Source organism: Zalophus californianus, chromosome 6 (assembly GCF_009762305.2).
Source record: "Zalophus californianus isolate mZalCal1 chromosome 6, mZalCal1.pri.v2, whole genome shotgun sequence".
Lineage (NCBI taxonomy): Eukaryota > Metazoa > Chordata > Mammalia > Carnivora > Otariidae > Zalophus > Zalophus californianus.
In genome coordinates this window covers 57,079,244-57,107,001 of record NC_045600.1, presented here as the reverse complement: position 1 = coordinate 57,107,001, position 27,758 = coordinate 57,079,244, and the positions used below count along the sequence as shown (strand labels likewise).

At 38.0% G+C, this 27,758-nt stretch overlaps 1 pseudogene; it reads right to left on the bottom strand.

Annotated features, from left to right (window-relative positions):
* Positions 1 to 18,624: 18,624 nt before the first annotated feature.
* LOC113909850 overlaps positions 18,625 to 27,758 on the bottom strand; it is a 59,840-nt pseudogene continuing 50,706 nt past the window's right edge.

The window sequence follows — 27,758 nt, the reverse complement described above, 5'->3', positions numbered from 1 at the left end:
CTGCCCTCATAGAGTGCTGTCATCATCTTTATCTGAACCATTTTTTGATCTGCTGTTTTTTTCTGCTGCTGGGCTCCTGTTCATCACCTCTCACTATTCTCATACAGATTTTGATTCTGTTATAAATGAACTTTCCTGTATTGTCATTGTGTCATGGATTTCTTTCTTCACATCCTGGTGCCTTTCTCTACATGGGTTTATAATAGCCATTGTGAGTGGAGACCCCCCCCCCCCCAACTCTGCCTTTGAAGTTCCCTATGATTGTTCTGAAGTATTAGCATTGTTTTAAGGCCACCCGCTGCTTCTCAGTACTTTTTTTTTTTTTTTTTAATCTTTAAGCAAAACCCTTTTCTCTTTTGGTGCTAATATCATGCATCTAATTCCCATGCTCTGCACCACCTCAGTGCCATTAATCTCCTGGCATTACAACTGCTACCCACAGTTACTGGATATTTTGGTGGAGTCAGTCTCAGGCAACTTGAATCATTATAAATAGTACACTGGAAGAGCTCATAGTTTGTCACGTGTTTATTACATCATATGTATATCCCTCATTGTGTCTAAAAAAAAAAAGCAACATTCATTTATATTTATATACTCTTCTGTGACTTTTAAAAACAGACACATCTCATTAACTTTAAAAATACACATTTCATTGAGAGCAGATGTAGAGACCATGAATACTTGATACATTGTAAAAGAAAATTCAGTTTAGTTCTATAAAACTATACTAAGTCCCAAATATGTGCTAAAGCTTAAATTGGGTGGTAAAGGATCAGAATGAATAAGACAGTGTTACTGCCCTCAGGGAACATGTGGGTGGTATATGTATATCTGTGTGTGTGTGTGTGTGTGTGTGTGTGTGTTTGTGTGTGTATGTGTTGTGTTGTGTTGTGGGCTACACAGCACTGAGATAGGCAAGAGACAAACATATTGTCAAAATCTTATACTCATGTGTGCTAAGTGCATCAAGAGCTCAGGTGATCTAAGTGATTAAAGGCATGACAGTTACTTTAATTTTGACCTGTCTTTGTGGGCTACTTCAATACCTGACAACTTAGCTATCTTTAACTCTGGCTCCTCTCTGTTCCTGGCAGTAATTGAGAATCAGGTGAATGGCCTAGATGTGGAGGTGGTCTCACTGTGGTCTCACTGCCCCAAACAATGGGTTCCTGCAGTTTGATAGACACAGTGGCTGGGAGAAAGGAGAGGGGGAAAGGGCTAGGAGTGGGAAAGTACTGAGTGTTTGAGGGAGAAAATGTATCTTAAAATTTCCTTCCTCTTCCCCACATAGAGTTTTCAACCATAAAGAGAAGAGCCTGAGGAAGAGCTCAGTAGAAGGTTGCAGTGAGAGAGGACTCTGAATAGAAGCAGCTGTTAGGGACTGTAGGTGTGTATAGGAACATGGCAGGTCTTGGGGGGGAGGGTGGTCCTGAGTCTTTCACTATAGTCCCTTCAGAGACTGCAGTGCATTGGCTGTTCACCATGTCTGGGTGGGGAAAGATTTCCCCTATGAGGCCTGCCAGGTAAAGCCTTTGTATTTGTCTGTGGTTGGTCCTATAAGATCACACACAGATTTTTGGTCAGGAGCTAGACTCTTCTAAGTGTTACAGTAGAAATAAGCCTGGGATGCTAAGGGATGTAAATGAGAAGAAATTTATTGAGTCTGAGTGTGGGGCAGGGGAGATATCAGAGAAGCTTTCCTGGAGGCTGTGAAGCTTGAGCTGATCTAAATGATAAATAGGTATTGGGCCCGTCTTCTATGAGAAGCATATTCTGAGCTAAGACAGACATATGAGCAAAAACATGGAGGCATGACATAAAGTGTGCTTAAAGATGACAAATTTTTGTGGTAACAAATTACCACAACCTACTGGCTTAAAATAGCACAAATGTATTCTCTTAGAGTTCTGACTGTCAAAGCCTAAAATAAAGGTGTCAGCAGGGCTATATGTCCTCTGGAGACATCAGAAAGCAGAAGCTGCTTTCTCCAGCTTCTAGAGCATTCCTACATTCCTTGGCTTGTGGCCCCTCCCTCAGTCTTTAGCAGCTTAGCATGCTCTCTGCTCTCTGGTTCAGTTCTAAGATTTTCCCTTTCTGACTGTAATCTTCTTGCCTCTTTCTCTCCCCTTGTGATCACATTGGGCCCATCTGGATAAACCAGAATAATCTCCCCATTTCGAAATGCTTAAACTTACATCTTGCAAAATCCTTTTCTTCCATGGAAATTAATGTTTTGATGGTCTTTTATTTAACCCACTGATTAAGGAGGGTTCTCTGTCTTAAATCGTACAAGGCAAACACATGACACCTGACACTGGAATAATGAAATGGACATCAGTTTACTGGTCATATATATTCATAGCTGAGGACACTGCATATCATGTAGGGGGTGGTGTATATAGTGCACGGGGCTGCACCTGGGAATACAGTGACCAAGTGGGGGCTGTGGGAGGCAGGATTTTGGGTTGGGTTCCCGTGAGTGCATGATTCCCATCAGAGAAGAGAATTGCCTTGTTTGAATAATTTTGTGGACTGCAGGGAACTGAAACCCACTACACAGGGAGAAGCAGTCACTGTGCCTGGTGCCCCTGATCAGGAGGGTTGTTTAGCTAGGGAACTTTACCTGCCGGAGCCAAGTGGGTAGGAGACTTGGAGTTGGGCTATTTGAGGCCCTCCCAATATTATTAGGTCTCAAGGCAGTACCTAATACTGAATCTTAATCTCAGGCCTTACACCATAGGTGACATATTCACTGGTTCTGGGGATTAGGATGTGGGCATTTTGGGGAGTCATTATTCAACGTAGCACAACAATTCATTGAGTTTTGCTGGATAATAAATATACAGTTTAGAGGTGAGAGAGAAATGGAAGGAGATGAATTTAGAATAGTTGCTAGAACTTAGGCTATATCTACTGAAGTTACAAAGCTGAAGTACTTATGATTCTATCCTGATAATGATGATGATGATAATAGCAACTAAAAGATCAGCTTACATTTATGGGGCACCTGGGTGGCTCAGTCATTTGAGCCTCCAACTCTTGATTTTGGCTTGGGTCATGATCTCAGGGTTGTGGGACTGAGCCCCAGGTTGGGCAATGCACTCAGATGGAGTCTGCTTGAGATTCTCTCTCTCCCTTTGCCCCTCCCCCCCTTCATGCTCTCTCTCTAAATAAAAAAAATGAAATCTTAAAAAAATAAAATATCAGCTTACATTTAGAGGACACATATCACATGTGCACTATGCTAAGCGCTTGACCTATATTTGCTACTTTAATTATCGTTAGGACACTGTGAGGTTCATCTCCATTTTACAGATGGAGGTTTAGAATTATGTAATTTACTCAAAATCATACAGTCCTAAAGTGATGAGCTGTAGCTCTGACCCAGATAGTCAGCATCAATGTGCTATAGTATCATGCCATAGAGTTAGCTCTTTATCACACTAGTGATGGGGGAAGGGTACATGATTCAAGGGTCCTGGAGCAGGGCACGACATGAATAGGCATTAAAGTCTGTAAGCTTGATAGGTATCATCTATGTATGGAGAGGAATGGTTTAGGGGTCAGTTAGTGAAAGGCGCTAAGCTGTTGAGGATAGTCCTGGCCATCATTCTTTCCTGAAGTGATCAGTCTTGTTCTCTGATTCCCACCCGAAACAAAAGATTTAGCTTGAATTTGGAACATTTGTTGGTCAATTTTTCTTGCTTTACCAGTGGATGATATTACTGTTCATTAGTGGTCAGTATGCATGCACGATGTCTTCTCTTCTGTTACTTGTCCCTATAAATGAAGCACTTTTCCATGACTTGTATGTGAAACACAGAATGGAGGGTGTAGATACAGAAAGCCTCTCTTGGCTTGTTCTCTAATGCCATACTGGGGACACAGTGTTTACTCAGCTGTTATTGAAATGGTATTTTGTTTCCCATTCCAGTATTGTTCCCAGTGAACACAGCTTTAGGATTGGATTCCTTGTGGAATGGGGTGAATGATTACATTCAAGCCCCCCAGTCCCCACACTACACCCCTCAGGTAACTCTTAAAGGCAGAGTATGTTTTGTATAAGAATAATGGTTTGGAACCTGTGTAGTATGCAAATAGGAGAATGTTCAAATTGCTTCTCTCCTAGGCCTTTGGTATTTTTGGGTACTATAATTGTGCATTCACCACCTGAGAGGCTACAAAGGGAAACAGTGATGTTGGGTGAATGAACATTTTAGTACAAAAATAGAAACAACAGGCAACTCATCTCAAAATCCAGAGATCACCTTTGTTAGGAAGTTAGTTGTTATAATAGGAGTCTGAGATACATTTTCTAATTGTCAGCATATTCCATACGACATTAATAGCATTATTCTGAAAGTCCAGGTCATATCACATTAGTTTTAACCTACTCTATGCAGAAAGTATTCAGGAAAAGTAAATACTATCTTAATGGATATTTGTTCTTTTTTCTAGGATAGATTACAATAATAGCCTGGCATTAATTTGACTTTCTACTTTGAACTGCTATTGTTAAATCTCTTAAAACATCTTTTGTTATATGTAGTAAAACATTTAATAAACATTAAAAAAAAAGACAAGATGGGAAACAAAATATGAAATAAAATCAGTATAAGATTTAGGTCCTATACCAAGGTCAGGGACAAAGTTCTGTTCAGTAGAATTCAAGTTATTTTTATAGTACTGTCCTATAATTTGTGAAATGTGTATGTGTTCCTAAGAAACTTCATATGCAGCACCAAACAAATGCTTTAGAATTGGAGGACAATGTTCATGAAAAAAAAATTGAATTAACAACAAATAAGTTTTAATATTTTTTAAAGCAAGTAACTTGAAAAGGAAGGTTATGACCTTGTGTAAAATTATGTATGTGAGAAACATCTTAATATGTGAACATATTTAGCTACTACTTAGCTGGTATTTTTAAAATAAAAACACTCAATTTTGATTTCATGTGCTTTTTTTAATAAAGGGGATTAAGAAAAATATGGTAGAAGTTAAGGCAATGAAAAATATGCATTTGTCTATTTGCTGCAGTTTGTTTCTGGGTACTTTAACGGAAGTTAACAAAAATATAAAAAAAAATAAACACAAGGAAGTGACAAGGTCTTGCAACACAGCAACTAACCAGTGACCATTAAGAGACCACATTTGGCTTCTCTGCAACTGTCCTGACCTGAATGAATTTCAGAATTGCACTTTCATAATGGTGCCATTTTTATGAAGGTAAAAGTTGCATAACCTGACATCCAAAAGTAAGTGAATGTAACAATTTTTTATATGTGAACACACCCTCAGTTTCATCATATTCAGGAAAAGAAGAGAAAGAACACTGGGCTAAAAAGGTGGCAGCCCTTGTTTATAAGTATTTGGACTACAGAAAAAATATAGGAGACAGGATGTAAAGTCACTGACATGATTCCCAACTCCTGGTGTTCATAACCTGTGTGAGTCCCTCCCCTTGAATATGGATGGGATCTGTGACTTGCTTCTAATTAACAGCATACACAAATGCGACAGGATATGTGTGATTATGTTACGTAAGATGTAGCACTGGTCTTGCTGGAGTCACTCACTCCTTTGTTAATTATGAGGAAGAAAGTCACCATGTTGTGGGTTGCCTATGTTGAAAGACCCGTGTAGGAAGGAACTGAGGATGGCTTTAGAAGCTGAAGGTGGTCTCTGGTCAATAGCCAGCAGGACTAAAGCCCTCAATCCCACAACTGCAAGAAACTGAATTCTGCAAAAAGTGGATCATTCACTGGTTGAGTCATTTATGTGACACCACAGCTCCTGCCAACACCTTGAGACTCTACCCAGAGGACCCAGATAAGACATGCCCAGACCCTGACCCACAGAAATGGCATAAATGTGTGTTGTTTTAACCTGTTAAGTTTGCTAACCTAATATATGTTTATATCTACATCATGTCTATATCTCTATGGGTATCTATAGCTCAGAGCTATCTATATTATTGAAGGTTTTCCAGAGAAACAGGACCAACAGGATATGTGTATGTACATATATACAGCTTGTATGTTTGTATCTATAATTGATTGATGTGCCTTAAGGAATTGAATCTCTTACTTATGGAGGCTTAGTGAATCTAAAATCTCATGGGGTAGGCCAACAGGCTGGAGACTAAGGAAGAGTTATAGTTTGAGTTCAAAGGCAGTTTCCTGGCAGATTTCTTTCTGGTTCGGGAAGGTCAGTCTTTGTTCAGTTAAGGCCTTCATCTGATTGAAAGGGGCCCACTCACATTATAGAGGGCAATCTGCTTTACTCAGAATCCACCAACTTTAATCTCATCCAAAAGAATACCCTCACAGAAACATCCAGAACAATATTTGACCAAATATCTGAGCACCACAGCCCAGCCAAGTTGACATCTAAAATTAACTATCACAGCATGTAAGATAGAATCTCTTGAAAGGATATAATCTTAAAACTTCTCTGTATATGTGCTATCTACATAAAACAGCTATATGAATGAATGGGAAATCAGAGCCTACAAATTAAGATAGCCCCAAAGGATACTACACACTCCATCTAGCATGACTAAATATATCTATATGTCTATAGATATATAGATATATAGATATATATTGATATATATATTGATAAACATATATCAAATATAAATTGAAATAAGTGTTTTCATATAAGCCTCCACTTGTAGATTAATGAAATAATGGAGGGATATTGAAAGACATTGGTATAAAACAGCAATGTCCACTGGAAAGAAAAAAAAGATAATAAAAATGTCCTTAAATGGAATAAAAGAATAATACAAATCTTAAATGTGATCTTATAGATTGAGCTGATTATAAAATGTTTTTTGCATTATTAAGCAAGAGGATATTAAAAGTAAAACCAGGATTGTGTATTATAAATACTTGGACCCAAACTAGCTCTTCATTTGCAGTCGGGGATGAGAATTCTGCCATCCTCTGACTACCTTGCTTTTTAAAGAAGCAGTTTAATCCAGTTCAGAAGTGTGTGGATATTGCTGCATTGGAAATTGGTGTTTAGAAATAACTTTTTGCTATTCTGCAGGCAAGGGCTGAAGCTTCGGGAATTGTGTTGATACCAACAATGCTATTCAGTAGTAGCTCTTTGAATATTACCCTGTCGAGGATAGTTTGTCTGATGTTCTGAGGCCTGGGTCTGTGGAGTAGCAGGGCTTTGTAGCTCCTTAATTCTGTGTGTCTAGCAGCTGTCTTTGAAGAGTAGGGAAAGGTGCAAGGTGCCCGTTTACTTTTCTCATTAGTACCAACTCTTGCCCAGCATTCCATTGCTTCTGGTCACCCTAGGTGATGCCTTCTTATAATTGAATTAGCTTTTCAGTACCTGCATAGCATGCCTCATGCTTGGTCCTTCCTCAGCTTTATAGTGGCTTGTCCTCACCAGTCTGCTTTCTCTCCCAGGTCATTTGCCTTTTACTTTCATATGTCTTGTGGCAGTGCTGTGGGTGATATGTTCCTACCTCATCTTGGAAGCCAATGCCAGGGACACAACTTTTGGCTCACCAAAATACAAGGAAAGTCTTATAAGTTTTTTATTCTATGGAATCTATTTTTTTTGTCTCATGGGTGATGACCTGGTGGTTGGAATTTGAAAATCGGTGAACTTGAAATAACATATATTCCAATAACTTTCTTAAATAGAAAAACTTACAACTGGCTTTCCTGAAAGCATTCTTTCTCTATAATTTTTCCTTTTAAAACCTTTAATAATTACATTTAATAATGCCTACTACTGAGATATGGTGTGAACTTTGTACCATGCTCCTGTTGTTTTCTGGAATGTTCTTTTCATATTCTTTCACCTCTTCCAATGTGGTGAAGAAAAGAATAGCAACAACTCTCTGAACAGAAAAGCGACCACTTTCTGGAAGGTAGGACATGAGGAGAAGTGAATCTGAGGCGATATTCGGGAGGGTAGACAGTGGAGGAGGGGGCCTCCCTTGGCCGCTTCTGGCAAGTGATAGAGCAGCGGAGCACAAAATCGGAACTTTTAGAAGTCAGCTCCGCTGAGGGACGTCGCTCCAGGGGCTAAGCGGGGGGTGGAACCCTTGTGGGACAGTGTGGTCTCAGGACCCTCGGGGTCACAGAGACACCGGGGGTGCCTGAGTGTGGCAGAGCTCCCAGGTATTGGAGCGGGGAACCCGGCTACAGAGACGGAGCAGAGGCACAGGCTCTCAGCTTGGGGTTGCCATAAACCGTGATCTGCAGCACGGTCTGGCCACTGCTCCTCCAGCAGGGACCCAACAAGCGGCAGATCCGGGGAGACTCCCCCTCCTCCCCCAGGAGGAGCGATGCGGGAGAGCACCGCAGGAATCTGCTGGGTTTGGAGACTCCACACGCAGTCGGGTGCCAGAGATGGAAACGCTCAGTCACAGGCCGGGTGAGCACAGAGTGCAGCCGGAGACTGGGGAGACGGGAGTGATTGACTGCTTTTCTCTGGGGGTGCACTGAGGAGTGGGGCCCTGAGTTCTCGGCTCTTCCAGGGCAGAGATTGGGAGGCCGCCATTTCTGCTCTCGTCCTCCAAAGCTGTACCAAAAGCTTGTAGGGAACAAAAGCTCCCGAGAGCAAACCCGAGCAGATTACTTAGCCTGGACGGGCAAGGGTGGGCCAATTCCGCGTCTGGAAAAGATATTTGGGAACCACGGCAACAGGCCCCTCCCCCAGAAGATCAGCAAGAACAGCCAAAGACCAAGTATATCAATCAATGAGAACAGTAGAACTCCAGAGCTAGGGGAATACTGCACATAGAATCCATGGCTTTTTTTACCATGATTCTTTCGTCTTTCAAAGTTAATTTTTTTGGTTTTTTTTTTTTTTTTGAATTTTTCTTTTTCCATTTCTCAACCAAAATCTTATCAATCCCTTTTTTAAAAAACATTTTTATTTTTCATTTTTAGAATCATATTCTGTCCCTTCAGAGTAGTTACCCTTATTTTTGGCATATATATATATAAGTTGTTCTCTCTTTAAAACTTTGAGAAACAGTTTCTTCTAACAGATCCAAATATACCCAAATCTCTAGTGTATGGCTTTGTTCTAGTCTCCTGCCTGATCACATTCTCTCCCTTTTTTTTTCTTTGTTTTTAATCCTCTTCTTTCTTTATTCAAATAACTTATCAATTCCTTCTATAAAATTTTTTATAATTTTCATCTTTACAGTCATATTCCATCCCTTCATCAATCAACTCTTATTTTTGTACTTATGTAAGTTTTCCTTTCTTTAAAATTTTGGGAGGCACATTCTTCTAACAGATCAAAATAAACCCCAAATCTAGTGTGTGGCACTGATCTATGCACCAGCCTGATCATATTTGATCATATTCTGTTTTTTTGTTCTGTTTTGTTTTGTTTTTGTTTGTTTTTATCTTTATCTTTTTCCTTTCTTTCCCTTTCTTTTCCCCCAGTTTCAGGTCTTTTCTGATTTGTTTAGAGTATATTTTCTGGGGATGTTGTTACCTTGTTAGCATTTTGTTCTCTCATTCATCTGTTCTCCTCTGGACAAAATGACAAGATGGAAAAAAATCACCTCAACAAAAAGAACAAGAGGTAGTATCGACTGCCAGGGACCTACTCAATACGGACATTAGTAGGATGTTGGACCTAGAGTTCAGAATCATGATTTTAAAGATACTAGCTGGGCTTGAAAAAAGCATGGGATTTATTACAGAAACCCTTTCTGGAGAAATAAAAGAACTAAATCTAACCAAGTGGAAATCAAAAAGGCTATTCATGAGGTGCAATCAAAAATGGGGGCACTAAGTGCTAGGATAAATGAGGCAGGAGAGAGAATCAGTGATATAGAAGACCAACTGATGGAAAATAAAGAAGCTGAGAAAAAGAGAGATAAACAACTACTGGATCACAAGGGCAGAATTCGAGAGATAGGTGATACCATAAGACAAAACAACATTAGAATAATTGGGATTCCAGAAGAAGAAGAAAGAGAGAGAGGGGCAGAAGGTATATTGGAGCAAATTATAGCAGAGAACTTCCCTAATGTGGGGAAGGAAATAGGCATCAAAATCCAGGAGGCAGAGAGAACCCCTCTCAAAATCAACAAAAATAGGCCAACATCCCAACATCTAATAGTAAAACTTATGAGCCTCAGAGACAATGAGAAAATCCTGAAAGCAGCTCAGGACAAGAGGTCTGTAACCTACAATGGTAGAAACATTAGATTGGCAACAGACCTATCCACAGAGACCTGGCAGGCCAGAAAGGACTGGCATGATATCTTCAGTGCACTAAACGAGGAAAATATGCAGCCAAGAATACTATATCCAGCTAGGCTGTCATTGAAAATAGAAGGAGAGATTGAAAGCTTCCAGGACAAACAAAAACTAAAGGAATTTGCAAACATGAAACAAGCCCTATGGGAAATATTGAAAGGGGTCCTCTAAGCAAAGAGAGAGCCTAACAGCAACATAGACCAGAAAGGAACACAAACAATATACAGTAACAGTCACCTTATAGGCAATACAATGGCACTAATAGTTACCCTGAATGTAAATGGGCTAAATGCCCCAATCAAAAGACACAAGCTATCAGATTGGATTAAAAAACAAGACCCATCAATATGCTGTCTGCAAGAGGATCATTTTAGACCCAAAGACACCCCCACATTGAAAGTGAGGGGGTGGAAAACCATCTACCATGCTAATGGACACCAAAAGAAAGCTGGGGTGGCAATCCTTGTATCAGACAAATTAGATTTTAAACCAAAGACTGTAATAAGAGATGAGGAAGGACACTATATCCTACTTAAAGGGTCTATCCAACAAGAAGATCTAACAATTGTAAATATCTATGCCCCTAACATGGGAGCAGCCAATTATATAAGGCAATTAATAACAAAAGCAAAGAAACACATTGACAACATAACAATAATAGTGGGGGACTTTAACACCCCCCTCACAGAAATGGACAGATCATCTAAGCAAAAGATCAACAAGGATATAAAGACGTTAAATGACACACTGGACCAAATGGACTTCACAGACATATTCAGAACATTCCATCCCAAAGCAACAGAATACACATTCTTCTCTAGTGCTCATGGAAGATTCTCCAGAATAGATCACATCCTAGGTCACAAATTAGGTCTCAACTGGTACCAAAAGATTGGGATTATTCCCTGCATATTTTCAGACCACAATGCTTTGAAACTAGAACTCAATCACAAGAGGAAAGTCAGAAAGAACTCAACTACATGGAGGCTAAAGAGCATCCTACTAAAGAATGAATGGGTCAACCAGGAAATTAAAGAAGAACTAAAATAATTTCATGGAAACCAATGAAAATGAGAACACAGCTGTTCAAAATCTTTGGGATGCAGCAAAGGCAGTCCTAAGAGGAAAGTATATAGCAATACAAGCCCCTCTCAAGAAACAAGAAAGGTCTCAAATACACAACCTAACCCTACACCTAAAGGAGCTAGAGAAAAAACAGCAAATAAAGCCTAAACCCAGCAGGAGAAGAGAAATAATAAAGATCAGAGCAGAAATCAATGAAATAGAAACCAAAAGAACAGTAGAACAGATCAACGAAACTAGGAGCTGGTTCTTTGAAAGAATTTACAAAATTGATAAACCCCTGGCCAGACTTATCAAAAAGAAAAGAGAAATGACCCAAATCAACAAAATCATGACTGAAAGAGGAGAGATCACAACCAACACCAAAGAAATCCAAACAATTATAAGAACATATTATGAACAACTATATGCCAACAAATTAGATAATCTGGAAGAAATGGATGCATTTCTAGGGATATATCAACTACCAAAACTGAACCAGGAAGAAATAGAAAACCTGAACAGACCTATAACCACTAAGGAATTGAAGCAGTCACCAAAAATCTCTCAACAGACAAAAGCCCAGGGCTGGATGGCTTCCCAGGGGAATTCTACCAAACATTTAAAGAAGAATTAATACCTATTCTTCTGAAACTGTTCAAAAAAATAGAAATGGAAAGAAAACTTCCAAACTCGTTTTATGAGGCCACCATTACCTTAATCCCAAAACCAGACAAAGACCCCATCAAAAAGAAGAATTACAGACCAATGTCCTTGATGAACATGGATGCAAAAATTCTCACCAAAATACTAGCCAATAGGATCCAACAGTACATTAAAAGGATTATTCACCACGACCAAGTGGGATTTATCCTTGGGCTTTAAGGTTGGTTCAACATCTGCAAATCAATCAACGTAATACAATAACATTAACGAATGAAAGAATAAGAAACATATGATCCTCTCAATAGATGCAGAAAAAGCATTTGACAAAATACAACATCCTTTCTTGATCAAAACTCTTCAGAGTATAGGGTACATACCTCAATATCATAAAGGCCATGTATGAAAAACCTACAGTGAATATCATTCTCAATGGGGAAAAACCGAGAGCTTTTCCCCTAAGGTCAGGAATGCGGCAGGGATGTCCACTGTCACCACTGATATTCAACATAGTATTAGAAGTCCTAGCCTCAGCAATCAGACAACAAAAAGAAATCAAAGGCATCCAAATTGGCAAAGAAGAATTCAAACTCTCACTGTTTGCAGATGATATGATACTTTATGTGGAAAACACAAAAGACTCCACCCCAAAACTGCTAGAACTCCTACAGGAATTCAGTAAAGTGGCAGGATATAAAATCAGTGCACAGAAATCAGTGGCATTCCTATACACCAACAAGACAGAAGAAAGAGAAATTAAGGAGTGGATCCCATTTACAATTGCACCCAAACCATAAGATACCTAGGAATAAATCCAACCAAAGAGGCAAAGAATCTGTACTCAGAAAACTATAAAATACTCATGAAAGAAATTGAGGAAGACAAAGAAATGGAAAAACGTTCCATGCTCATGGATTGAAAAAACAAATATTGTGAAGATGTCAATGCTACAAGCAATCTACACATTCAATGCAATCCCCATCAAAATACCATCTCCTTTTTTCAAAGAAATGGAACGAATACTCCTAAAATTTGTATGGAACCAGAAAAGACCCCGAACAGCCAGAGGAATGTTGAAAAAGAAAAGCAAAGCTGGTGGCATCAAAATTCCGGACTTCAAGCTCTGTTACAAAGCTGTCATCATCAAGATAGTATGGTACTGGCACAAAACAGACATAGATCAGTGGAACAGAACAGAGAGCCCAGAAATGGACCCTCAACTCTATGGTCAACTCATCTTGGACAAAGCAGGAAAGAATGTCCAATGGAAAAAAGACAGTCTCTTCAACAAATGGTGTTGGAAAAATTGGACAACCGTATGCAGAAGAATGAAACTGGACCATTTCCTTACACCACACACAAAAATAGACTCAAAATGGTTGAAAGACCTAAACATGAGACAGGAGTCCATCAAAATCCTAAACGAGAACACAGGCAGCTACCTCTTCCACCTCAGCCACAGCAACATCTTCCTAGAAACAGTGCCAAAGGGAAGGAAACCAAGGGCAAAAGTGAACTATTGGGACTTCATCAAGATAAAAATCTTTTGCATAGCATAGGAAACAGTCAACAAAACCAAAAGACAACCAAGAGAATGGGAGAAGATATTTGCAAATGACATATCAGATAAAGGGCTAGTATCCAAAATCTATAAAGAACTTACCAAACTCAACACCCAAAGAACAAATAATCCAATGAAGAAATAGGCAGAAGACATGAACAGACATTTTTCCAAAGAAGACATCCAAATGGCCAACAGACACAGGAAAAATTGCTCAACATCGCTCGGCATCAGGGAAATCCAAATCAAAACCTCAATGAAATAGCACCTCACACCCGTCAGAATGGCTAAAATTAACAAGTCAGGAAATGAGAGATGTTGGCGGGGATGCAGAGAAAGGGGAACCCTCCTACACTGTTGGTGGGAAAGCAGGCTGGTGCAACCACTCTGGAAAACAGTATGGAGGTTCCTCAAAAAGTTGAAAATAGAGCTACCATATGATCCAGCAATTGCACTGCTGGGAATTTACCACAAAGATACAAATATAGGGATCCGAAGGGGTGCATGCACCCCGATGTTTATAGCAGCAGTGTCCACAATAGCCAAACTGTGGAAAGAGCCAAGATGTCCAAGATGAATGGATAAAGAAGATGTGGTATATATATATATATATACAATGGAATATTATGCAGCCATCAAAAGGAACGAGATCTTGCCATTTGCAATGATGTGGCTGGAACTAGAGGGTGTTATGCTGAGTGAAATAAGTCAATCAGAGAAAGACATGTATCATATGATCTCACTGATATGAGGAATTCTTGATCTCAGGAAACAAACTGAGGGTTGCTGGAGTGCGGGTGTGGGAGAGGGATGGGGTGGCTGGGTGATGGACATTGGGGAGGGTATGTGGTATGGCGAGGGCTGTGAATTGTCTAAGACTGTTGAATCACAGTTCTGTACCTCTGAAACAAAGAAGGCAATATATGTTAAGAAAAAAAAGAAGAAGAAGAAGATAGCAGGAGGGGTAGAATGAAGGGGGGGGGGAATCGGAGGCAGAGATGAACCATGAGGGACAATGGACTCTCAAAAACAAACTGAGGGTTCTAGAGGGGAGGTGGGTGGGATGATGGGTTAGCCTGGTGATGGGTATTAGCGAGGGCACTTTCTCCATGGAGCACTGGGTGTTATGTACAAACAATGAATCATGGAACACTACGTCAAAAACTAATGATGTATGGTGATGTAACAATAAAAAATTATAAAAAGATAAATACAATTAAGATTACCTTTCAAGGTCATTGTGAGACCCAAGTAGGTAATCAAGTTACATGATATTTTTGTTATTTTTAGTGTAGTCTACAAGGAAGGGATTGTGTTAGTTATTGATAGTGCTTCTTTGTATCTTTAGTGTCGACTGTACTTCCTTTAGTGCCTTCTATAACCCAGAGAAAATCTGCATCTTTCCTAGGATCAGAATTACAAATTGTTAGGGCACCTGGGTGACTCAGCCAGGTAAGCATCTGCCTTCGGCTCAGGTCATGATCCCAGGTTCCTGGGATTAAAAACCTAGTTGGGCTCCCTGCTCAACAGGGAGCCTGCTTCTCCCTTTCCTTCTGCCCCGCCCAAAACTCGTGCTCTCTCTCTCTCAAATAAATAAAATCTAAAAAAAAAAAAAAGAATTCCAAACTGTTATCCTTCTGGTGACATTGATTTGATTACATATCATAAAGTGTCCAGCAGGATTTTTATTGTCAGTTTAAAATGAAATGATAGTGTCAGCATTGGAATGCTAGTGGTAGATATTTGTATAACTGATTCCCCAGCTGAGAAGATATATGGACCCTATTTCATTTTTTGGTATGCTCTGGTAGGGTGAGAGGCGAAATTTAGGTCTGAAGCATCCTTATGAGGGTATTCTATATGAAGGATTATTTCTGTAATGCAAAATTGACTGTCACTTTGCATGAATCACATCACATCAAATGAAAGTGATCGTATTTATTCCTTGAGAGTTTGTACATCCACTCTGTGAAGACACGTTGCCAAAATACTGCTCCAGAGTGGAGTAGGGTTAGAGCTGGAAGGGTGAATTTGGCCACTTATTCCTCTCTCCTCTGTCAGTGTCATTAAAAAAAAAAAAAAGGTATTACATAGACCACACACACTTTAGAGTTGATGAAATTTGTCTCTTGTCCCCTTTGTCTTCCATTAATGCCTGAATATAGTTTCCTATAAGCATTAATTATTACCACACACACACACACACACACACACACACAGTTTTTTCTTTTCTTTTCTTTTCTTTTCTTTTCTTTTCTTTCTTTTCTTTTCTTTCTTCTTTTTCTTTTCTTTACTTTTCTTTTCTTCTTTCCTCCCTCCCTCCCTCCTAGGCCCCAGGGGTCTGTGCTTCTCCCTGACTTTGTACAGACTGCTAATGTGGCACCGCCCTCGGTCTTTCCTCCCAGAAAGTGAGCAGCACAGGTTCCTGAATGCTTTACTTCTGGTCTAGTAAAATCACACTCTTTAGGGCAGTTGATTTCAGCTAGATATTAGGAAAAAGCAGTAAAATAAATTCACACTAAGATGCCATTGCTAATAGCTGAATATAGCTCAGGCATCTCAAGTTCTATTTGTAAGACCAAAAACTGGACTGGCCAATACTGGGCTCACAGGAAAGACTTTGATAGGGATCTTTCCTGAGCCCTCTGAAGTCATCCACCAGAAACTAACTTAATCCTACTCGAGATGTAGGCTTTCTTCTTGAATTAAGATTTGAATGGATCACTGAACAATAAAGAGCCTACTCTAAATCTAAAGCAAATCTTGTTTGTAGGAGATTCTTAAACTGGAAGATTAGTGGAAGGCCAATCTAATCTACCAGTAAAGGCCTAAATGAGAACCTTTGCTGGAATTGAAAACAGTAGTTTGACATGGGGTCCTGGTCTATGTCCATTTAAAACAGGTAATAGAAGATCAAAAGGAACAGAAATGGGATGAATGATAGGGAATTGATGGTTTTGAAAGTGTCAAGTCCTTCATTATTATTTTTCAAACATGTATTAAACACAGGGTAGGACACTAGGGTTTCAAAAGTGAAAGGCACAGTCCCTGAACTAAGGAAGCTCCCTCTCTAGGGAGTAGGTTTGCAACTAGATATTTACCTTGTAAACATGTGATACATGCTATGATAAAAGTAAGGACAAGGTATTCTTTTCTTTTTTTTTAATTTTATTTTATTATGATAGTCACCATACAATACATCACCAGTTTTTGATGTAGTGTTCCATGATTCATTGTTTTCTTACAACACCCAGTGCTCCATGCAGTATGTGCCCTGCTTAATACCCATCACCGGGCTAACACATCCCCCCACGCCCCTCCCCTCTAGAACCCTCAGTTTGTTTCTCAGAGTCCATAGTCTCTCATGGTTCATCTCCCCCTCCGATTTCCCCGCCTTCATTTTTCCCTTCCTTCTCCTAATGTCCTCCATGCTATTCCTATGTTCCACAAATAAGTGAAACCATATGATAATTGACTTTCCCTGCTTGACTTATTTCACTTAGCATAATCTCCTCCAGTCCCATCCATGTTGATGTAACAATTGGGTATTCATCCTTTCTGATGGCTGAGTCATATTCCATTGTGAATATAGACCACATCTTCTTTATCCATTCATCTGTTGAAGGGCATCTCGGCTCTTTCCACAGTTTGGCTATTGTGGACATTGCTGCTATGGACATTAGGGTGCATTATGGCCCTTCTTTTCACTACATTTGTGTCTCTGGAGTAAATATCGAGTAGTGCAATTGCTGGGTCATAGGGTAGCTCTATTTTTAATTTTTTGAGGCATCTCCACACTGTTTTCCAAAGTGGCTGTACCAACTTGCCTTCCCACCAACAGTGTAAGAGGGTTCCCCTTTCTCCACAACCTCTCCAACATTTGTTGTTTCTTGCCTAGGGCAAGGTATTCTGAGAGTTCATGTAGTACCTAGTTTAGACTGGGAGTGGCAAGATACAGGAAAATATTCAGGAAAGCTTTTATTTGGTACACTAACATTAACTGAGTTTTAGAGGCAGAATAAATGTTAACTAGAGGAATAAAAAAAGATCTCTTCCACGGTCTTGTTCTTTATCTTAATTGGAAAGTCATTAACCCTGAATTAGTCCATTTATTTGTTTTTTAAAGTATTTTCTCAGTTCACAAGCATATTGCAGGATAAATGAAAGGTTGAAAAAGCAACTGGAGCAAAAAATAAAAACCATTCATATTCTTTTTGAATGCCCAACTGTGTGTACATTTTGGTAATTATAGGCTCAATTACTCATGTGTACATTTCTACCAGTACCACAAATGATGGGTAAAGAAGAGCACAGTAAGCTCAGACAGAAACTATTTAAAGTGGCTCAGCATTCATTAACTATAAAAACTCTAAATTAAAACAAGTGAGATAAATTATGAACATTAATTCAAGACATAGGTATAGATGTGTAATAGAATATCTACTAGGCTTCTCATACGTTATTGGGTCCATAGTAATGTGCAAAGAACTTAAACTCCAGGATAAAATTTATGTCTATCTAGAGAATCACTTTTCCTGAAAGATTTAGGAAAATATAGTTAATAGTAAAACAGATACGAAACAGTCGATGATGAGTTGAGATAATATTTGTATGATGTGTATGTATCTATATACACACCCATACAAATCATATACTTCCTTTACTTCTTTGCTTTATTTAGGAAGAATAATGTGAAAAAAATCCAAAGACTAAAAGACACAGGGGAATGGCAAAACTGTCAGCTATTAGACAGCCTTTATCTTTATTGAATCTCCTTTTCCTTCATTGTTAATAAATATGTTCAAAGTGCTGTTAGATCCATGGTACAAATACTGAGTCATAACTCATCTCTCACTCCTTGTAATTGCGGCATTTTAAAGGCCTTTTAGCAAAGAACATTTGACTTACTCCCCTCAACTGTCCTTTGGCTGACATTTGCTTTTGCTCTCTCTTTTTTGTCATTTTCAGTCATCACAGAGGCTGATGGAAAAGATATGAAAAAAATAAAGCAAGACTGTTCACCTGGTGATGCTCAAAAAACTAACTCTTGTCCTAAATTTTTCACTTTTGGGTGGACATGCATAACTTTGACATGACCCTGAATACATCTGGGGATTTTTAAGGAACAAAATAACAAAGCAGGGTTAGCCACTCCACAGTCTTTGACCCAGAAACAACATGTTCTATTAGGCAGATTGACAAAAGCTTTACATAGGCATGGGGCTGAAAGTAGAGTATTGTCCTGTAGTCTTGCTTCTCTCCACATTTGTGTTTCTAAGTGTATTCCGTTTGACTCGGATAACCAGTGTCAAGTACATTTTCTTTTCTTTCTTTTTTGTTACATAAATTAACCCATTTATTATAGGCTAGCAATGTTTCAAATGGTGAATCTTCTACTGGTCTTTCAACTCCTTCAGTCCTCTGATGGCAGATTTTACCGTGACAGCAGAAGTGATGTTGTAGGTCCAGGCGCCACCAGCGATGGTTTTCATGCAGGAGCCACAATGCCAGACCCCACAGCTCGTCTTTTCATCTTGATTTTGCCACAGAAGGAGCAAGTGTACTTGGCGTGCTGGCTTATTTCAATCTTCTTCATTTTCCTGAAGGGGGCACCATAACGGGTCCCATATTTACCCATGATTCAGACCTTGGTGCGTTTAGCCATGTCGCCGCAAACTAGGTCTGAGCCCAGAGAGTCAAGGACCTTTTCTATAAAGTATACAGAATCAGTGATGTCAGAGTTGAGCAGTTCTTCTTGGTTGGGATCATTTTCCAATGATATCTCTCCTTTTCTATGTTGTTCTGTGTCTTAAAAAAAGAGTAAAAATAAAGAACAGAGCATAAAAATATCTACTTAATTACAAAGAAATTTCTTTGCCTTCCTTCTCCTTCATATCAAATATTTATAATACAACTTCAAGTGCAAAAGTATAAGCCTAGGGACGCCTGCGTGGCTCAGTTGGTTGAACATCTGCCTTTGGCTCAGGTCATGATCCCAGGGTCCTGGGATCGAGTCCCAGTCCCTGCTGAGCAGGGAGCCTGCTTCTCCCTCTGCCTACCACTCCCCTTGCTTGCATTCTCTTTCTCTGACTGACAAATAAATAAAATCTTTTTTTTTTTGAAAGGAAGGAGAAACCTAGCTGTGTATTCTTCCAAAGCAGTGCCCTTACAATGATTGTTTAAAAATTACACTGGCAATGGATGAATCACTAAATTCTACACCTGAAACTAATATTGCACCATATTTTAACTAACTGGAATTTAAAGAAAAACTTGAAAAAAATTACAATGGCAATGAACATTAAGTGAAATTAAAATAATTCCATTTAATGTAATATCATAAATTATTAAATTTATTCTTAAGTGTTGAACTAAGAAATGCAAGAATTGTACATTGAAAACTATAAGACATTGTTGAGAAGAAATGAATGAAAACCTAAATAAATGTAAAGATATCCCATGATCTCGGATTGGAAGACAACATTTTAAGATGGTAATTCTCCCCAAATTAATCTACAAATTTAACACAATCCCTTTCAAAATCTTAAGCTGGACTTAAGATTCATATAGAAATGCAAGAGACTCAGAATAGCCAGATAATCCTGGAAAAGAAAACAATGTTGGAAGATTCAACTTCCTAACTTGAAAACTTACTACAGTGATAGAAGAAGACATGAGTAAACTTTCATGACTTTGAGTTAGGCCATGGAATCTTAGATATGATACCAAAAGCACAAGCAATGAAAGGGAAATTGAAACATTGGACTTTTGTATATGCAAATATATTTGCCTCGAATTATGCCATCAATAAAGTGAAAATACAGCACAAAGAATGGGAAAAATGTGGAAATCATATCTGTTAAGGTCTAGTGTTTGGAATATATAAGGAACTCCTACAACTCAACAATAAAAAGATAACCCAGTTTAAAAATGGGCAAAGGATTTGTATAGATACTACTTCAAAGAAAATATATGGTTCACAAACATATGAAAAGATGCTCAATATTGTTAGTCATTAGGGAAAACTATTACAATGAAATACCATTTCAAACCACTAGGATTACTAAGATTAAAAAGATAATTAAGTGTTGACAAAGATGTGGAGAAATTGGAATCTTCATACATTGCTACTGGGATTATGAAATGGCTAATCCCACTTTGGAAAACCGTTTGGAAGTTCCTAAAAATGTTAAACCTAGATTTATCGTGTAATGCAGCAATCTTACTCCTAGATACATAAATGTATCCGAGAGAAATGAAGATGTACATCCATTTAAAATCTTAAGTGTTCATAGCAGTGTTGTTCATATAACCAAAAAGTGAAAACAACCTAAAAGTCCAACTGATGAATGGATAAATAAAATTTGGTATATCTATACAGTGGAATATTATTAGGTAATATAAAGGAATCACATACTGTTTATGCTGCAGCATGGATGAACCTTGGGAACCTTATGCCAAGTGAAAGAAGAAAGTCACAAGAGGTGTACTTACTCCATTGATTTGAAATGACCAGAGTAGGTAATCCAGAGAAACAAAAGATAGATTAGTGGTTACCAGGGGTTGGGGGAGGTAAGAATCTGCTAATGGGTGGAAGGGTTATTTTGAGGGTGATGAAAATAGTCTAAAATTAGGTTGCAAAATTCTATGAATCTACGAAAAACCATTGATTTGTACACATTGAAAGTGAATTTTATGGCATATGAATTATATCTCAATAAAGCTGTTATAAAGCATTATATAACAAAAGGTTATAAAACAAAATGAGGTTAGGATAAAATTACATATTTTTATAAGAGTTTACAAATATATTTATATTCCTTTTTTCATTTTGATACTGATCTTCCTAGGGGGCCTGTGAGTTTGAATGGCACATATTATGAGAAAAGAAACATGCACATAATGCTTTACTTGTCATATTGCAAAATTTGCTTGGTTCTATAGGTAAAGCTCTGTTTTGCAAATCACTAGCCTCCATTTAAAACACATAATTTCCTATCTCATGAATCTTTTATTGTGTCTAATCAGACTTAAAGAATACGTTTTAATTTCAAAACACTATATGGAGCTTAGTGATCACTTAATTCTTTTATTCATAAGGACACTGAAGGCCAGAAGAATTAAACTCCAAAGTTTAACCACATGATCATTGAATGGATCTGGATTTAGGTGCTGGGTATTGTCTCAAGTCTAGGGAAAAGATCTAAATTTGAATCTCCAAGGTGTCACTTACTAGTGCCCCCTTTTGTAACACTGACCTAAACACTTACGAAAGCGTATTTGTTCAAATAAAGTACAGATATTGGTTGACGTTATTGTTAGAGAATTTCTAAATCTTTTAAAAGGGGAATTGTAGCATTAATTGCCAAAATGACCTATACTTATCATGTTAATACACCAAAGATACCATTTTCTCCTAATTTGTTTAAATCCTAGCACTATCACTTTTTAGCTGAATGATCTTTTTTATTTTAGGAAATAATAATTTGTCATTATCACTTCATTTTACAGTTTTCTTTGGTTTACAGTAATGAGGTCATATTATAGATGAGCCAAGACATAATGAGGTTATAAACATATATTTACTCCTTAGAGGACAGCTTATTTTGAATTTAAATATCCTTGAACATCATAGATCCAACATTCATGAATTAAATTCTTAGATCCTTACTGTGGAAAGGATAACACATTGGCCTAAACCCTCACTGACACAATAACACTTATTCCATCAGTGTGTGCATTTCAAGCTTTATTAGTTTAAGAAGAAAAAGCATTAACATTCATATGACAATGCCTCAGCTATGAAAGGAAGAGGCAGGTCGGTTTTCTCTGAAAATAAAGTCAGCACAAACTTCATTTGAAGTCTTGACATGGGCTTCAGTAATAGAGCTACTTTATGATAAAGATGCATCTATGACCAAAAAGAGACATCTTATCCATAATTTATACACTTAAAATGAAATGTACTTTGGAAGCATGTGGAAGAAGACAAAATACATAGTGACTGGAAGTATATTAGTTACTAGAATGTTGCTGTGATGAGGCAGGAGGTATGAAGGTGAATTACTTCGTTCTGAAGGGTTCTCCTTGGAGGATTAGAAGTGATAGTAGAACCATGACATTTTTAAGTGGTGTGCCTGTGTGTGTATTCTCAGATGTCCAATAAGAAGGAAATGTGTATGCATATGCGTGTCTTTGAACATTAGACATGTTAAGTATTAAAAATGTTAATTTCAAACATTAAAAAATGAAAGCACAATAAAGTATTCCAATTAAATTATATCTAGAATATATAGAAATTATATTTAGAAAGCCTCCCATATTTATGCATATCTTAGTATTCAGAGTATTTCAGAAGCCCTTATACTTTTCATAAATGAATAATAATAGTGGATGCTTAGTGAGTGCACCAGAGAGGCTAGACATCAAATACTTTCAGTGTAGGGTAGTGCAATCAACTGTTTTGACTAACTTAAAAGTCTTTTTTTAACATAATCTTCTTAATCAATTTATTAGTAAGTGCCTACTGCTGTTTTCCAAAGAATAGATAAAAATAATGATATATTAGGAATCACAATTGTACCAAAACATAATTCTTTAATCAAAAACACATTAGGCTTTCCTTACTTAGTAAAATATTCAAACTGATTTTACACCAGAGGTGAAGTCTGTATGCCAAAATATACACATTAAAAAATAAAGTTTCTTAAAGTAATTATTAAAAAAAAAGGATAGTAGGAAGGGAAAAATGACTAACTTAAAAGTCTTATAGCTGCCACTGATTTTTGGAATTGACCACATTGGCCAATTTTCTTTATAGTAGTGTTGCTATAAATAAATATTAATAAATTCTAGTATGCAGATTTGCTTCCTTAATCCATTGTCTCTGTTTTTCTGTAGTTTCAGTTCTTTATTTGTTGCTGTTATTTTATTTTGCTTTCTTGTCTCAGCCCTCTTTGTGCTGTCATTTTAGTATTGTTTACAAGGGCATTCCCTTGTGAAATATTTCACTAACAAGTTTCCCTAAGGCATATTTATTCTAGTTTCCTCTTTTTTAAAACATCATCTTGCTTGTGTTCAATCAAATCAATATAGTTAGCCAGTTCTTTCAATACTCTTCATTGTCATGGAAGTAATGTTTCATTCTAGAGTTTTTAACTTACACCTCTTATTTGCTTTCCTCTCAAATGCACAGAGATGATACAATTCCTTCAAAGTCTGCATGTTGAATGAGTGTATATTGAGAGTGGTTTCCATGGAAACACTAAGTATGAAAGGCTTTATATCTGCCTGCTTTTATCAACTAGTAGATTGATATCTGTTTCTCTGTAGATATTGTCAGTTTATTTCAGAATGCTATGCACATTAATAGTGAAATGCACAAAAATCAGAATTGCTTCACTAGAGACAGTAATGAGGAAGAGAAAACTTAATGTGCTTCAGATAGAATGAAGCATTTATTTCAAAACCCTATGAATTTTACACTGGAGTATGAACTTTTCCTTGGTCTCTTCATAAGGGATTTGCATTCATTTAGAATGATGAAATAAAATTATTTCCCATTTATTTTTGTCTCTTACCATTGTTGATGAACTATAAAATAATGAGATTTTTACTGATGCTTTTTAAAATTGGGTTCTTATTGGAATAAAGTACAATCACTCTTCATGCTTGTATAGAGATAGGTTACACTTCTTCAGTTCTTATGAATTTGTTGATAGGTTAAAATCAATGTGAAATTATTTTATCCTTTCTTTCCTCATTTCATAGAAAAGAGACGTGATATAGGTGATGTTATCAAACTAAATAGACCCCCTGGTGTTTGTGGTAGTATTTGCATAGGATTCTTAAGTTAATTTTGTAGATTTGATTCTAGCTTTTCCCCTTTTTCCATCTTTATCATAAGCTATTGGCCAGACCTTATTCTTTAATGAAAGAGAGAGAGTGTCTATACGATACAGTGAATATGTCAGTTTAGAAAAAAATTTAATGTCAAGTGAGGTAGTGTCCATATAATACAAAATAATAAATATATAGTTTTAATAAACATCTAAAAACGCCAAACCAGTTAATGAAAAAAGAACCTTCACAAAAAACTCTGAACAATCTATATACTCATGTTTCATCTGTCTAAAGTGGAAAATAGACCAAAAATCTGTTCGAGATTTAAAGACTGGTACAAATGACAATGAGGGCTTGGCTATTAAAAATTTAAAAGAGTGGCATTTAGTGGATTTTGGTCCATGTGCATGCTTTCATTTTGGTAGCTCTTCATTTTACTAGCCTCCATTAAGAACAGTTCTTTAAGCTTAAGTTATTCAGACTTTATAAGGTCATTTCTCTTGAGAATAATTTATCTCTCCCATTTACTTTCATATAAATTTCATAAAAAAATATACTTTCTTTATAGAGATTCCCCCCCACCCCAAGTTTGGAGACTATTTTCTTTAATATTCCTTCCCACCAGTTCAGCACACTGGCATACCCTGTTCTCTGCCAAACCTGGCCAGAACTAAGTACCATGTGTGTTGGGTCCAAAGTTCTCAACTGCCTTTTTAACCAGCTATACAAATGTCCTTTCATCTGGGGATCCTGAGTGATTTATGAAGCCCACCCTTGAGTCTGCCACACTTTGTCCTTAACACTCATTTCTGCAGCTTGGTAGTGGGACCATTGGTTAAGATCTCATCAGTGCTAAGCAGCTTTTAGGCAGAAGGGGAAGAGGACTGAGTCTGAGCTTTCTAAGATATCCAGTAGAACTGGGATCATCTGGTTCACAAGCACAACATACTGCTGCATTCTATCACTACTAAATGCAGAGGTTTTCTCAGCTACTACATACACAAACCAGGCAGGATCTGGTTCATACCTGACATTTCTGTGACTCTATGCTACTCCTTCCCCATCATCCCTGATGAAGTTCATCCGAAGTTAGCATTGCCAGGCGCTTCACAAAGTACCAATAGGACCATAAGCACTACAAGACATTGGATGGAGCCCCCCTATAAACCTGGGACTTGCTTTTTCATAGAGAGTAAACTAGCACAGTCTCTCTCTACTCTAGAGCTGGTGACCTGAATCCATTTTTTCCTTGTGTCCTTTAGTAAGGTGTTTCTTCTGTGCTGAAAGGGCCTGGAACTCCTTTCTGAAGATTCCCTACTTGTGATGCAGTAGAATAGCCAACAAGTTTGGAATAGGGCCTAGCATCTGTGGCAGAAGGACGAGGTGGGGCTTACCAAGACATGCTGTTCCCTCCCATCCCCTGGAGTGGGTATTCTTGACTATCACATTGATTATCATATTATCTCGTCCACATTAATTTTTTTCTTTATTGCAATATAATTGACATGTAACATTAATTTCAGGAATACAACATAATAATTTGATGTATGTATATATTGCAAAATGAAAACCACAATAAGTTTAGTTAATACCTATTGCCATACATAGTTACACATTTTTTTCCTTGTGGTGAGAACTTTTAAAGGTCTACCATCTAAGCAACTTTCAAAAACACAATGTAGTATCATTAGCTATAGTTACCATACTGCACATAACATCCTCAGGACTTATTTTATAACTTAAAATTTGTACTTTTTGATCACCTTTGCCCATTTCACTCCCCTACCCTCTACATCTGGCAATCACTTTTTTTTTCTTTTTTAGATTTCACATATAAGTGAGATCATATGGTAGGTGTTTTTCTCTGTCTGACTTATTTCACTTAGCATAATGCCCTCAGTCCATTCATGTTGTCACAAATGGCAGGATTTCCCTTTTTTTTTTTTTTAATAATGGAATAATAGTCATGTGTGTGTGCGTGGATGCACACACATGCCATTGATGGAGACTTAGATCTTTGCCATATCTTGTCTATTGAACATAAAGCTGTAATGAACATGAGGGTACAGATGTCTTTTTGAGTTAGTATTTTTGTTTCCATTGGATAAATACCCAGAAGTGGAATTGCTGGATCATATGGTAGTTGTTTTGTAATTATCTGAGGAACTTCCGTACTGTTTTCCATAGTGGCTGCACCAGTCTACATTCCCACCAACAATGCTTTCCTGTTACTTATTTTTCATGTTATTACCAACATTTGTTCTTTCTTTTCTTTTCTGATAATAGCCATATCTCACTGTGGCTTTGGTTTGCATTTCCCTGATGGTTAGTGATGTTGAGTACTTTTCCAAACACCTGTTGGCCACTTATATATCTTCTCTGAAAAACTGTCTATTCAGATCCTCTGCCTTTTTAGTCAGATGCTTGTTTTTTTGGTTATTGAGTTGTATGAGTTCTTTATGTACTTTGGATATTAGCCCCTTAACAGATAGGTGATTTGTGAATATTTTCTCCCATTCAGTAGGTTGTCTTTTCATTTTTTTGATGGTTTCCTTTGCTGTGCAGAAGCTTTTTAGTTTGATGTAGTCCCACTTGTTTACTTTTGCTTTTGTTGCCTTTTCTTTGGTGTCAAATCCAAAAAATCATTGCCAAGACTGATGTCAAGGAATGAGGCACAGGGAGAGCCCTCCCTCCAAGGTCTCTGGAAAAGATTATAGTTGGCCCTTAGATGTGTGTTTAATTAGAAGCCTGCCCCTCAGGCAGCAGCTGTGAAAGTAAGCTAATAGACCCCTTTCACAGAAAAATGGGGCATTTCAGTCTCTTGCTTCTCTGCTCGGGGAGGTGGCTAGTTAAGAAGGCTTTCTCCATTTGTTATAGTTCTGTGAGACGTATGAAAGGCCACCAGAGCCAGCCAATCAAGGGGCATCCCCGGGTGGCAGCTGTAGAAACCAGGGCACCAGAAGTGTGTACAAGCTCCTTCCCAGGAGATACCGGTGACCTGGAGTGAGGCAGAGGGAGAGAGCAAAGATGGTACCTGCTGGTCTCTGTCTTTGGAGAATATTTCACTAGGCCCCTAGTTGTGTTTTAAGTTAGATGCCTTGTTCCTCAGGCTTGAGCTTTAAGATAAGCAAACAGGACTCTTTCAGGTGTGTTTCAGTCAGCTGCCTCTGCACCGGGGTCTGGGAGCTAGCCAGATGAGCCTGTGGCCCTTTAAGAACTGTTTCTCAGTTACTATAGTTTTGTGGGTCTCACAGATGCAAGCCCCATTGGCTTTCAAAGCCAGATATTTTGGGTCTCATTTCTCAGGCACAGATCTCAAAAGTTGGGGTTTCAGACATGGGGTTCAAACCCTTCACTTCTCTGAGAGC